Below are 12,901 nucleotides of genomic sequence, written 5' to 3'. Positions count from 1 at the left end.
AGTCCTTCCCTGGTCTCCTCTGTCAGGGCGCAGCCGTTTACCGTGCCCCGACCCCGGGACGCCCAACAGCCTCCCCTGTCCGTGCCGGTAACGCTGCCTCGCTGCCCCACCCAGGGTACGTCTGCCGCCCATATGACCCCGTTGGTGCAGTCTCTGGAAGCCTGGCTTCAGCTTCCGGGGCTGTCCCGCTGGGTTGCCCGGACCGTCAGGCTCGGCTACGCGATTCAGTTCGCGTAGGCTCCTCCCCGTTACAGGGGAGTCCGCTATACCGTGACCGGGGCCCATGCCCCCGTCATGCGTGCGGAGATTGCCACTCTACTGGCGAAGGGTGCGATCGAGCCTGTCCCTCCAGCCGAAATGAGGTCGGGGTTCTACAGCCCCTACTTCATTGTACCCAAGAAAGCCGGTGGGTTACGGCCAATCCTGGACCTTCGCATCTTGAACCGATCCCTTCACCGGCTTCCGTTCAAGATGTTGACTGCGAAACGCCTTTTCGAATGCGTTCGTCCTCTCGATTGGTTTGCAGCGATCGACCTGAAGGACACCTACTTCCATGTCTCCATCCTTCCTCGACACAGACCGTTCCTACGGTTTGCTTTCGAGGGGCGGGCATACCAGTACGCGGTTCTCCCATTCGGGCTATCTCTGTCCCCTCGCGTCTTCACGAAGATCGCCGAGGCAGCCCTTGCGCCCCTTCGGCAGCACGGGGTTCACATCCTGAACTACCTCGACGACTGGCTCATACTGGGCCACTCTCGAGAGCAGGTTTGCGGACACAGAGATCTGGTTCTCCACCACTTAGCCCGTCTGGGCCTTCGGGTCAACTGGTAAAAGAGCAAACTTTGCCCCGTGCAGAGGATCTCTTTTCTCGGTATGGAGATCGACTCGGCCGCCATGTACGCGCAGCTTTCGAGCGAGCGCGCGCAGTCTCTGCTGACTTGCCTCCGTCAAATCGAGAGCAAGAGTGCGGTTCCACTGAAACTATTTCAGAGGCTCCTGGGGCATATGGCATCTGCAGCCGCGGTAACGGCGCTCGGATTGCTTCATATGAGACCGCTTCAGCACTGGCTTCGCGATCGAGTCCCGAGATGGGCATGGCAGTCTGGCACGCTCCGGATCCAAGTGACTCGGGCCTGCCTACAGACGCTCACCCCGTGGTCAAACCTCAGTTTTCTCCGGGCCGGTGTGCCCTTAGAACGAGTGTCCAGGCATGTTGTCGTATCGACGGATGCCTCTGCCACGGGCTGGGGTGCCATGTGCAATGGACAAGCAGCCGCGGGCTCCTGGACAGGACCCCAGCGCCTCCTGCATGTCAATTGCCTCGAGTTGCTGGCAGTACGTTTCGCCCTGCACCGCTTCCGAGCGCTGCTGAAGGACCAACATGTACTTGTCCGGACAGACAACACGGCCTTTGTAGCGTACATCAACCACCAGGGCGGTCTACGCTCCCGCCGTATGTCTCAACTCGCCTGCCATCTCGTTCTATGGAGTCAGAAGCGCCTGAGGTCCCTTCGTGCTGTCCATATTCCGGGAGTCCTGAACCACGCAGCCGACGAGCTCTCGCGGTTTCAGCCTCTCCCAGGAGAATGGAGACTCCATCCCCGGACGGTTCAGCTGATTTGGGAACAGTTCGGCGACGCACAGGTAGATCTGTTTGCCTCCCTCGACTCTTCCCACTGCAGCCTGTATTATTCCCTGACCGAGGGCACGCTCGGCACGGATGCACTGGCGCACAGCTGGCCGCGGGGCCTACGCAAATATGCGTTCCCCCCAGTGAGCCTACTCGCACAGCTCCTGTGCAAGATCAGGGAGGACAAGGAGCAGGTCCTTTTGGTCGCCCCGTACTGGCACGGCCGGACCTGGTTCCCTGAACTCGTACTCCTTGCGACAGCCCCTCCCTGGCCTATTCCTCTGAGACCGGACCTCCTTACTCAGAGACGGGGCACCCTTTGGCACCCACGTCCCGACCCTGGAGCCTCCACGTGTGGCTCCTAAACGGGACGCGGCAGGTTTGAGTGGCCTACCACCTACGGTGGTCGCCACCATCACTTCCGCTAGGGCAGAGTCCACTCGGCATGCTTATGCATTGAAGTGGAACCTCTTCGTCACCTGGTGCTCTTCCCGCCAAGAAGACCCCTGGAAATGCCCGATCGGGTCCGTGCTTGAGTTTCTCCAAGAGGGGCTGGAGCGAAGGCTGTCTCCCTCCACCCTCAAAGTATATGTGGCTGCAATATCTGCCCACCACGATCTCTTGGAGAACAAAAAGGTAAGTCAGCACGACCTGGTCATCAGGTTCCTGAGGGGAGCCAGGAGACTGAATCCTCCTCGCTCTCCTCTCGTACCCTCTTGGGACCTCGCAGTAGTGTTAACTGCTCTGCTGAGACCTCCCTTTGAGCCTTTGCGGTCGGTTGATATTAAGTTCCTGTCTATGAAGACGGCTCTGCTGACCGCATTGGCCTCAGTTAAGAGGGTCGGGGACCTGCAGGCATTTTCGGTTGACGAAGCGTGCCTGGAATTCGGGCCGGCTAACTCTCACGTGATCCTGAGACCCCGGCCTGGATATGTGCCCAAGGTTCCCACCACTCCGTTTAAGGACCAGGTGGTGAGCCTGCAAGCGCTGCCTTTGGAGGAGGCAGACCCAGCCTTGGCATTGCTCTGTCCAGTACGCGCCCTCCGCGCCTACGTAGACATGACGCAGTGTTCAGGACCTCAGACCAGCTCTTTGTCTGTTATGGTGGAGAGCGGAAGGGAAGTGCTCTCTCAAAGCAAAGGCTGTCTCACTGGATAGTGGACACCATTGCTTTGGCTTACCAGCAGCAAGGCCGACCATGTCCCCTTGGTGTGAAGGCACACTCCACCCGGAGTGTGGCCTCCTCTTGGGCTCTAGCACATGGCGCCTTGCTAGCAGACATCTGCAGAGCTGCAGGCTGGGCGACACCCAACACATTCGCCAGATTCTACAATCTCCGAGTGGAGCCAGTGTCCGACTATGTACTCGCCCCCCCGAGGGGCCGGTGATGGGCCAGGCTCAGGTGTCTTCGCTTGCTCGCCACTCCACTCCACGGACTGGATACGTGCGATATTTCCTCAGGTGAGCTCCCCGAGAGCCCTGAGCTCCTCCAGCACTGTCGACGCCGACATCAGTTCAGTCTGCCCTTTCGAGCCCAGACCCTCATGTCCGGCCAGGTGCCCCATGTGCATGGTTCCCTCCGGCGACCCCCACATGTGTATTTCACCGTAAGTCTCCGCAGTGAGCGGGTTTCTTCCCTTGGCGTGTCCCCGCCACCCCTAGGGTTAAAAATCCACCTTCGGCTGGTACCCTAGAGATCTTCCATATGCAGCCCTCAGCGGGTCATATGTGTCTCTTAAGTCCTCCCCACGGGTAGGCATTTTTTGGCATTCCCTCACTGGGATATGCTTCCCAGTGTACCTTGGTATTCCTGTGTTAAGTGGGAGTCCTTCGTCCGTACTAGTCTTACGACAGGGTACTCACACTTACGCAGGGCGCTGGAAGACAGCTGAGTGGCGGGATTATATTGGGACCCCCATTCTTTAGTCACTAACGTTACGTCGTAGTGACTGAACGAAAGGGAACGTCTCGGTTACGGATGTAACCCTCGTTCCCTGAGGAGGGAACGGAGACGTAACGTCCCCTTGCCACATCAGCTGTGCTACCTGGAACGCAGGAGTTCAGTCTTGGCTCCTCAAGCAGGTAACATAATGCGATATTGCCTCGTACTTCCTTATATACTCACGAGGTGAGGCGGAGTTACGTATGCAAATTCCGCATGCCCATGGCATTGGCACGCCATTGGGCGTTTTCTCTAAACTCGAAGTTGATAGGCTTCTAAGCGAAACCCCCATTCGTTAGTCACTAACGTTATGTCTCCGTTCCCTCCTCAGGGAACGAGGGTTACATCCGTAACCGAGACGATGTTTACTCAAAATTACAAGATAGAAACTAAGAGTTGTGAGATAATGCGCACATACTTTTTTGATATTCTGTGGTGGAAATGGGCTTTCATATGCAACAACTTTGACCTCAGTGGATAATTTATCATAAGAGGTAACACGCTTTTGGTCCCCTTGCTTTTTGTGCTAAACACTTGCTACTGGAACACAATTTCAAGTCATATCATAAAGTCAGCACATCATAAATAAAAATAGAAATTCATACAGAAACAGTATGACTTCTGAAATGTAACATGTTTCTGTTGTTGTGTTTTTGTCTTCCAGGTGACCTTCTGAGGAGTTTTATTCTTTCAATCCTCTGGCCGGAGACAGCTCAGATGACGAGGGTTTCATGAACAGGTAAGACTGAAATCCAAATGCATCTGACACTGGAAATTGTGTATCATGGGTGTAGGGGGAAAATAAATATTTCCAACTCCAAAATAAAGATTTACTACACTTTAAATACTTAAAATGTAAAAATAAAGAAATACATAATAGTATAATAACCCAATACTTTATGATCTCTCCTCAAACTTGAATGCTTACTTAATCCGCTTTAGTGGTTTGTATACAAAGTAGCCCATGTATACACAGTAGACAACAGTAGCCCATGGTGAATTGACAGTATTTTTTATATATTTTTTATGCAAAAAGAATAAAATTCAACCTTCAGTGACTCTTAACACGGTAGAACACTGGATTTCTTAAAAGCAAAACCTTATGGTATGTTTCTTGGGCTTTTCCCACTGTATTTAACCTTGGGTTAATGTCCTAGCTAACAAAAAAAATTCTAAGAATTTTATTCTTCCATTTTGTAATGCTAAATGTTATTTCTGAATGTTCTTTGAAAGTTCAAAGTTTTCAGTTTTCAGTTTTAATTGTTGTAAAAAAAAATAATATTACAAATGTTAAGGAAGCATTCCATTGTATTATTCTTCAAACATTATGGGAACTTTACTATTGTAACAGTTTATCCACTGGAGGAAAGTTGTTGGACCCAAGTGCAGCTTTTTATTTACAAAATCCAAACATAAAACAAAGACATGGCAAACTAAACTAAACTAAACTAACTTGACTTGACAAAGACTTGCCTGACAACGGGTTACAATGACAATAACAGACAAAGACACATGGCAAACATGAGGGCTAAATACACAGACTAATGACAAGACAAGTGACACCTGTGAACAGTGATTAAACAATGAACCAATGACATGACAACACATGAGGGCATGGGAATCACATGACAATAAAACATGACAAAACCAGGAAGTGAATGACAAGACTGAACATGACACTAAAACATAACCAAGGGCATGATAAACTTAAAACATGAACATGAACCAACACCAAAACACCCTGTGACAGATCCCCCCCTCTGTGGGCGGCCCCTGATGCCCAAACAACACCAACACATCAATAGCCTAACAACAAAGAGTCTAAACAAAAAAGTCTTGGGGGGCGGTCTTGGGGGAGGGATGGTGGGCCAGGCCCGTGCAGGGGCACCGGACCCAGACGTGACATGGACGGGCCTGGGAGCGTGGGCGGACCTGGACCATGTGGCGTGGGCGGACCTGGACCCTGTGGCGTGGGCGGACCTGGACCCTGTGGCGTGGGCGGACCTGGACCCTGTGGCGTGGGAGGACCTGGACCCTCAGGCGTGGGAGGACCTGGACCCTCAGGCGTGGGAGGACCTGGACCCTGTGGCGTGGGAGGACCTGGACCCTCAGGCGTGGGAGGACCTGGACCCTCAGGCATGGGAGGACCTGGACCCTCAAGAGCCGTGGACGGCCATGGCGGCAACGGCAGTTCAACAGGCCATGGCGGTAACGGCAGTTCAACAGGCCATGGCGGTAACGGCAGTTCAACAGGCCATGGCGGTAACGGCAGTTCAACAGGCCATGGCGGTAACGGCAGTTCAACAGGCCATGGCGGCAACGGCAGTTCAGGGGGCCACAGAGGCGTGGCCTTCGTGGCCTCCATGTACCCCCTGCCCCTCCAAAAAATTATCTTGGACAGGACAGCGGGCTCGTGGGCTGGAGCGGGCTCGTGGGCTGGAGCGGGCTCGTGGAACTTGAAACTTGAACCACTTAAAAATAAAATAAAATCAATAAACTGCCAAAGGGGAGAAGGATGCTCTACTGAGGGCATGAGTTCTGAGAGGTCAGGGTCCAACCCAAAACAAAAACACCTCTTCAGGTGGACCTCATCCCATGGCAAAAAACCCATGATCAACAAAAAAATCTTCAACATATTCCTCAATGGATCTTCCTGCTTGAGGAGTCAACAACTTGGAAGCTGCTGGGTCCATGTTTGGCGGTCTGTTATTCTGTAACAGTTTATCCACTGGAGGCAAGTTGTTGTGCAGCTTTTTATTTACAAAATCCAAACATAAAACAAAGACGTTGCAAACTAAACTAAACTAACTTGACTTGACTTAACAAAGAAACAAAGACTTGCCTGACAACGGGTTACAATGACAATAACAGACGAAGACACATGGTAAACATGAGGGCTAAATACACAGACTAATGACAAGACAAGTGACACCAGTGAACAGTGATTAAACAATGAACCAATGACATGACACAACACATGAGGGCATGGGAATCACATGACAATAAAACATGACAAAACCAGGAAGTGAATGACAAGACTGAACATGACACTAAAACATAACCAAGGGCATGATAAACTTAAAACATGAACAATGAACATGAACCAACACCAAAACACCCTGTGACAACTATTGAATGTTCTGAAATAATTAGTAATAAACTTTAAAATGCCTCTATTGTACTTTTTTGAATATTACCTTTCATGAAGTGTGTAAAATTGCTGCTTTTGAATTTAAAAGGTCTGCAAAGTTTTAAAAATCAAGGTGCACACATTTTTTTTTTTACTCTACCTACGTAACAACGTAATACATTTGCATAATGCCAGTCTATGGTCTTTATTGGCTGCCTGCGAATTAAGTCTATGCCCTCAAACTCTGTAGCTGTAGCTGAGGCCTGCATGTTTTGTTCGTTGTCGACATGTCCTCTCAAGAAGATGTTGTCCAACTGTTCAAAAGGATGAGGATTCGGTCTGGAATTGATACATATAAAAACTACGCCATCATTCTTATCACTGAGTATAAAGCACTGAGGAAGCCTCTGGAGCTGAAATTCAGATATGGTAATAGCTGTTTAGTTTCGGACATGCTGTAAGTGGTAGGCGGACGCATTTTGATGACATCACATGGAGCGCCCGAGCGTTTAAATAGGGCACTTGCAAACGTCATCAGATTCAATTTGTCTGAAGGAAGACATGCAGGCATGCGCGAAGTATGTCAATGTGACGCTGCGTCTTCTCAGTGAACTGGGGTTACATATGTAACCCTATGACTTTCCCTTTCGAGGGAACTATCTCACTTCAGATTCTATGGGGACATTAATACCCACTATGACATGATGACCAATGCCTGTTTGTGTGCTGAAAAAGCTGTTACACAAGTACGATCCTGTCGTGCCTAAGCATTGAAGGCACAGACCCAGAGCACCCTACGCATCAGCAACCAAGCAGGCACCTCCTGTGCCATTGTGTTGCTGCTCTTTTAGATCTCTTTTATGAAATATTTGTATCAGACATAGGAGAGAGAGAGACAGTGAACCAAACAAGGTCTTCATGCCAGATTCTCTGGTCCTCTGGACAAAAATGTTGGGTTTTTATATGCTGGAAAAACTACATTACCAGAGGAACATGTGATGTCCATTAAAATGGAATGTATAAGTAAACATATGCATGAATATATAACAAAACGTTAAGTAAACATTAGCATGGAATGTATAACAAACCGTTAGGTCAACATATGCATGGAATGTATAACAAACCGTTAAATCAACATATGCATGGAATGTATAGCAAACCATTAAATCAACATATGCATGGAATGCATAACAAACTGTTAAGTACACACATTAATCGAAACATACACTACGCACACCACTTCACACTCCAATGTATTCAAGCATACAATGATTACAAATGATTATGAATGCTAATAAAAAGTAATAATACAGACTAGCACAATATTAACTGATAATGAACTAAATAAAAAGTAATATTGAATAATACAATTTAATCTACAGGTTCAAACTTAATGTAATAAAGTGACGAGAATACTTTTCGTGTGCAAAAAAAAGTGGTCCAAAAACAACTTTATTCAACAATCTCTTCTCTTCCCTGTCACTCTCCTATGCGATTCACGGAAGCACCACAACACATGTATGTGGGGCTCAGCCAATAGTGAGCCGGTGTTCTGCTGTAGAGAAGATAGAGAAGACATTGTTGAATAAAGTCGTTATCTTTGTCTGTTTTTTGCACACAAAAAATATTCTTGTAGCTTCATAACATTAAAGTTAAACCACTGGAGTCACATGGACTATTTTAACGATCTCTTTACTACATTTCTGGGCCTTGAAAGTGGTCGGTGTGTTGCTGTATATGTGGGGTCAGAAAGCTCTTGGATTTAATGACAGAAATTACATTTTTGGGTTAACTAATCCTTTAACTCTTTCCCGCCAAACACGGAATTTTCCATTATTTGTGAGAAAACGCTTCCCCGCCAAACACATAATTTTGCGGGTTTCCGTGTTTTCACTGTTTTATGCTAGGGGAGGCTATTACGCATCTTCTGAACGAGTACAGAATCTCCTGATCAAAACACAGACGAAGACGCAAAAAAAATAATAATTTCACCGTATGGAAGCAGATGTATATGTAAAATAACCTGATCATCAAAATTAAACATTATATAAATCAAAACTGCCCAATGTTACTGAATGAAATGTCGACCCAGGGTGAGCTATAGGACTGTGCAAGGATTAGCGGTGTTGATGGACTCTGGATCTACTCCATCTGTGTTTTATCATCGTTCTGAATCTGATCTGGATATAGTCTTTGATAAAAACGTGGTTTTCTCACCTTTTTGTTCAAAATGTTGTGTTTTTTATGAAACTCGCCCATATTGTTGATAAAAAGGAATGCATGAAGCTAAAATAAAACTTTTTTTTTTATTTTTAAGTAGAGGGTCTTTTGACATATTGCATGCTCATATTCATACAACAAAATATTCTATGGGCCATTACATTTTTGTGAAAGTTATTAGAAACCCTGGCGGTGGCTGGCAACTTTCTTTTTAAATGCTGGCGGGGAAAGAGTTAAGATCCATGCTCAACCGTTTCTGAAACTGGGACTCCTACACTAAGACCAGTCCGAGCTCAGCTACCAGAAAGCCCAAAGCCCCTAAGAGCAGAACTAATAGAGGAGACTATAGACATAGCCTCAGATAAGTACATAGCACCACATCCATCAGCCTATTGTATTTATTTCTCAGGAAATATTGAAAAATGATATTGCTGGCAGCAATTCTACATATGACTTCCAGACCTTAGCACAAGCCAAGGGAGTATGCAGAGGGAGAATTCCCAACTTCCAGACTAATGATCTGGGAGGCAACAGAGAATGGGTAACCGTTCCTACTACGATCCAATCATTCCAATTATCAAGCCCTGATCCAACATTCGAGTAGGCTGTACACAAGAAGCATAATCTTGCTTCTTTATTATTTTTAATACCCAAGATAGCTTCAACTCATGTCAGTCCATGCCAGGGAGCTCCACCCTATTTCAGCCCCCAGTGGATGAACTGTGGAGGGCAACAGATTTATCTGTTAGGCCCAACCAGAGGTGGATGTCTCTAGCTTTGCTTAATTACCCCACCAAAGAGGATAGGGAAGGTGAGACAAGAAACTGGGTCACCAGGGAGCTCCACCCTACTTTAAAACCTCAGTTGCAAAACTGAGGAAGGTGACAATGTTAAATTAAGTTTAATCTATCCTAGTTCTAATTAAACCCTGATAGCACCATATAAGGGATCCTTTGAGGCAAGTTGACTGAACCCAAGCACAGCTTTATTTACCCAAGATAATCACATACAAAATAAACAAATACTTGAATTGGCTAAGCATGACTTGACATGAACAATTGGGCGTTCCATTTAAACACAGCAAGGGTAGTGGCACTCCTGAAACACAACCACAGTGAACGATTCATAATGTGACACATGGCCTGCGTTTAAGTCCAATTTTTTATGCCCTTCCTTCACTAACTTCCCTCCGTCTCATTCACTTGAATGTACACCATTGCTTACGTTGCAGGAGTGCCCACTACTGGCAGGAACCATTGCTGTGTTTAAATGAAATGCCCTAAATCCTTGATCACTTGGATTGTTTTTTTTTTCTTATGAATTTGTTTTATGCACCATTATATAGGCCTGTAGGTACTGTATGATTGGGCTGTTGGATTAAATATTACACAAAAAAATTACACAACTGAAAATAATAACAATACTATAAACTATAGCAGTCATCTTAAATGCACTTCAAAACTGGTGGTGGGGATTCCCCTGATGGGAAGCGCTTGGGGAGTTAAACACAGCCACAAGATAAGGAAACAAAGGGAAAGATCACATGAGGGCAATTATGGACTGACAGGAACCATTCGTTGAATCTGTCCCGTTCTTTATTACATAATAAAGTCCAGTCAATATGTCTCAGTTATGCGATTGTATCAGAGAAAACACATTAAACCCTGTCACATTTGTGAACTTAATCTACCAGATTTCTATGCTTGTACATTGTCGTGTAAGCAGCAACATTAAACAAGCACATTTGTTAATGAAACTTGAAATATACGTTAAACTGTTGTCAGAAAAGCAGAAAATTAATTCATGTTAATTCATATTTTCACTTCATATAACATATTTTTACTCTTTGTCAGAAAGAGCTGCAAAAATATACCTGACTGTCTGTATGTTCTGAGAGAGTGCAGGGCGCGACCAGTTGAATAGGAGTGACATCACTATCAGGCTAAATTCAAATTACTGGTTAAAAATCAAAATTACATATTGGGCCCTATTATACACCCGGCGCGATGTGGCACAATGCGATGCGACGCAGGTATTTTTTGCTAGTTTCAGCCTGACGCAGTTATAATTTTCATGTCTTGCGCCATGTTGTTTAAATAGCAAATGCATTTGCGCCCATTTGTGCGTGCTGGTCTGAAAACGAGGTATGTTCAGGCATTGTCGCGTTGCTATTTTGCTGCAACTGAAATAGATTGGGCCATTGACCAACTGAAACCTGGTCTAATTCATAAACTCATTAAGAGAATAGGGGCAACCCTTTTAGACCATGCGCTGGGCACGCTGACCATTTTTCCTGTCCTTAAAGTGCCCATGGCATGACAATTAACATTAATATGAGTTCCCCTAGCCTGTATATTGTCCCCAAGTGGCTAGAAATTTTGATAGGTGTAAACCGAGTGCTGGGTATCCTGCTCTACCTTTGAGAAAATGAAATCTCAGACGAGCCGATCTGGAATCTTCCCTGTATGTCGTCATACGGGGAAAGGTTACCTCCCCTTCCTCTGCTTTGCCAGCCCAAAGAATTTGGAGAGAATGGATTCAGTTTATCAATCGCAATGTCAGCACAGGCTTTACAAACAGACTTTTACGATATGGATTCGACAGCACCGCCACAAACAGTGAGTAAAAGTGTTAATTAATGCCTGATCTGTGATCAGTTATTTCTGATGTGTAGCTTTATTCAAGTACACACAGACTTTCTTTCTAATTCGTTAATTTTTTTTATGCATCCGTGAATCAAGCCAGTGACTAAACAATCAACTTCACATCGTTTCTGTTAGTAGCATGAAACACATCTGTTATTTAAATGATTAGACTACAGAAAGCGATCAAAGAACACTCTCTTTATAATGTTTGAAGCTGTCAATCACAAGTTGCGAGTATATCTGCACATTAGCCCAAACTGCTGTTATAACAAATGACGCTGTTATGCTGAACAACGAAGCTCTTACTGTATTCATATCGATATTGTGTTTGCTGTTAGTTGTGGTGAAAGCATTTTGTGAGAGAAATAGCGTTGCAATGACGAGATCACTGCATTCATGCGATCAACAGACTGTCTATGTACTCTATGCTCATCACTGCAGTCTTTCATGGGAAAAGATCTAAAAATAATGCTATAATCAACACTTTCACGATTTGTTCATCTCGACAGGTGTAATCGTAAAAATAAACGTAGTAAAAGTATTCGAGAGGGGTTCCACATGTTACACCATTCGTATTATAAGGAAGAAGACAGGGTCGGCGTGACTGGGACTCGTGTTTATTCAGAACTCTCAGACACAAACAAAATAAACTTATGCTCACAGCGTTCTCAACAACTCAGTACAATATGACTTTCTCAGCAATCTTTCTCCAGCTCTCCCGTCTTTCTGGTCCATATGCAGTCTCTTTTTCTCTGGCAGTGTTTGCAGATCTCGCTAAACCACGCCCCCTCCGCCACATAATCTAATGCTCATTTCGAATGCAAAGATGTCAGCCAATCACAACAGTGGGCGTTTTCACTGAAGTCTCACAGCAGACACGCCCCTTGAAACAAAGCATTCAAGCCTGAGGGCTAATATCAAGATAGAAAAAATGCCTTTTATTTCTAAATTATGACATTTTGTGATGTAAAAATCACACTAACAATATATGTACACCTCAGGAAACATTATAAAAGAATTAAAAAAATCCACGCCATGGGACCTTTAAACTAGCAAAAGTGGATTTGGACATGCCCTAAATGCACTTGTGCCATGCGTTTTAGACCATGCGCTTAGATCATTAAAATAGGGCCCAATGTCTTCATGCCTTAAAATATCTTGATTGTAACTCGACACCCTTGCCTCACTTAGTATACACGGTTCTATGCATATGCAAATTAGCCCCGCCTCCACTCACTCACACCAGTTCAGTCGCTCGTCACTGCAGGAGAAAATACTAAGCAATGGTGTTGACTTATGAATTTGCTCATGGTTTGTCTTAAAGCATATTAAAA

The sequence above is a fragment of the Gobio gobio genome (assembly GCF_949357685.1).
Source record: "Gobio gobio genome assembly, chromosome: 2".
NCBI lineage: Eukaryota > Metazoa > Chordata > Actinopteri > Cypriniformes > Gobionidae > Gobio > Gobio gobio.
This window is presented reverse-complemented; position numbering follows the sequence as displayed.